At 33.7% G+C, this 2368-nt stretch overlaps 1 long non-coding RNA gene across 1 annotated transcript; it reads left to right on the forward strand.

Moving 5' to 3' along the window:
* Positions 1-283: 283 nt before the first annotated feature.
* Positions 284-1949, forward strand: LOC134855915 (uncharacterized). The gene is made up of 3 exons (XR_010164695.1): positions 284-380; positions 877-1096; positions 1862-1949. It is a non-coding gene; the product is annotated as an uncharacterized LOC134855915 (long non-coding RNA).
* Positions 1950-2368: the final 419 nt, after the last annotated feature.

The raw sequence follows: 2368 nt of genomic DNA on the forward strand, positions 1-2368 counted from the left end.
GAGTGGTAAAAACTAAAACTTGTTAAATTGAAACGTTGTTTAGTGGAGCAATAGAATTGAGAGTAAGTTGGGAAAATGTTTTTTTTCTCAAACTAAATCACAAAAAATTGATTTTGTGTTTAAACATGAATTTGCTTATCAACAATTTAGTTGCTAACCAAAATGTTTTCAAAGAAAAGTATCTTGCAATTTTCACAATTTTAAGTCATTTCAAAAATATGCAATTTGAGACGTAATCAATTTTTTTTTACAATTTGTGATAATGTCTACACTTTTTTCTTCAGACTCTCCTCCTGACAATCTCCCTCTCAAACAAAACGAGCGACCTTGAATCAAGACTGAACTCAATGGAAACTAACCAATTGGACAAAAAACAAGATGTATGTTCATGTAACTTGTCCTTTGTAATTTAGAAAAGGTATTTGGAAATTTTTTTAAAAAAAAATTGCCACTAACATCATATTAGCAGCAATTTAGCTGGGCTTTCCCACAAATAAAAAAAATATTTTTTTCCCTGGAAGAGTAAAACGAACTTTTGTTAATTTGCATCTTTGCTTATTAGAACAAAAAAAATGAGAGTAAACTGGGAAATTTTTTTTTCTCAAACTAAATCACAAAAATTTGTTTAAGATTTTGTGTTTTAACATGCATTTGCTCATCAAAACTTTAGTGGCTAACCGGAGATAATTCCAGAGAATAATTACTAAAAAACCTTGAAAAATTTTTTTTTCTGTGTCATATCGATCAAATTTATGCATCTTGCAAATTTAACAAACTCAAGTCATTTCAAAAATATGCACTTTGAGACGAAATAATTTTTTTTTCATAATTTGTGATAACATATAGTCTTTTAGAATTGCAGTAAATATATTTCAGGAAACAAACATCATCGTTTTTCAACGACGAGGTCAATTTGATGTTGATTTCCATAGAAATTTCTCCGAATACGAGAATGGTTTTGGAGGCTCAACCACCATGTCAGACTTTTGGCTGGGATTGAAAACAATGCATAACTTGACCAAACAAGGAAAATGGAAATTAAGAATCTGGACGCGGCAATTCTTAGACAATCTAGTCATTTGGGGCGAATGGGAAGGTTATAGCTAGTAGTTACGTTTATTTTATTTTAAAAAAGCTGACCTTTGATTGCTTTCCAATTTCCAATGAAAGATTTCGTCTTTTTTCGGGTTGTTTGAAATAATTAAAGATTTTTATTTAAAGAAAACTTCCCATGAAGTATGTTGTACGTAATTGTTTATTTGATATAGATTGGTACCGGAAACTACGGAAAATGAAAGTTTTTTTGCGTTTTCAGAGGGCTTTGAACAAAAGATCACGTTATTTCAGGTAAAAATAGAATATCGTTCAGTAGTACGAAAGGGGGCCAGGAGGTTTTATTCATTTTTCCTTTTCTTGTTCCTTCGTATCCTCTGAAAATTTTAGAGCTCCACAACCTTTACTAATCATTATGATAATTTTTATAATTTTCTGTATTCAACCAAAACTTATAAAACTAGGTCAACATTTTTTTGCTGGCAAAGTTAAAATTAAACCCTCCTACAATGTGAAAATCAAGCTCCATTGTTGCATAATTTCATTTTCGGCGAGTCTAATTTGCGATCACATTTGAATTGTTTATCTAAAACAAAACTTTTAAAAATCTCAAAAGTCAAAAAAATCCATGTCAAAAATTAACTTGTACAAGTTTAAGGAGTATTTTCTTTGAGACATCAGAAATTAAAAACGTTCCGTCTATGCCACTGAAAACTAATGATCACATTGGTTTTTAAAATTTCAACCTTTTGCCACCCAAAAAGATCATTTGCCACGTCAAGACTTTCAATGCTTCTTTGTTTTTAAGACTTCACGGTCGGCCCTCACCCCTTTTACCGGTTATCAGTTGGACCAACGGTGGCGAGTAAGAACATGTGGTACCTTGACGATGCGGGTCCTGGGCCATGGGCACGTCGTGGCCTTCAATATCACAATGGAATGACCTTCAAGACTTATGACATGGGCGAAGATGGTATCTGTGCTGTTAAGCATACTGGCGGCTGGTGGTTCCGTGGATGTCACAGTATGCACCCGAATGGAATGCAGACAACTTCGAATTCATACCAGGATGGCAGACAGATGTCAATCACAAATGAGACAGGACAACGAACATGGATTTCTTACAGTGAGATGACAATGATACGTATTGGATGACTCAACCAACGATCAAAACGCTGTTCAAGTGACGAAGCCGAAGTCTTAGATTAGAAAAGTTTGAAATACAGACAATATTGATTCCAAAATTGGCTTTTTTCCTCCCCTCCCCCCGCCCTCCTCGCATAAGCATCATTTATATGGTTATTACAATGGGTTT

The sequence above is a fragment of the Symsagittifera roscoffensis genome, unplaced genomic scaffold, assembly GCF_963678635.1.
Source record: "Symsagittifera roscoffensis unplaced genomic scaffold, txSymRosc1.1 SCAFFOLD_54, whole genome shotgun sequence".
Classification (NCBI taxonomy): Eukaryota; Metazoa; Xenacoelomorpha; order Acoela; family Convolutidae; genus Symsagittifera; species Symsagittifera roscoffensis.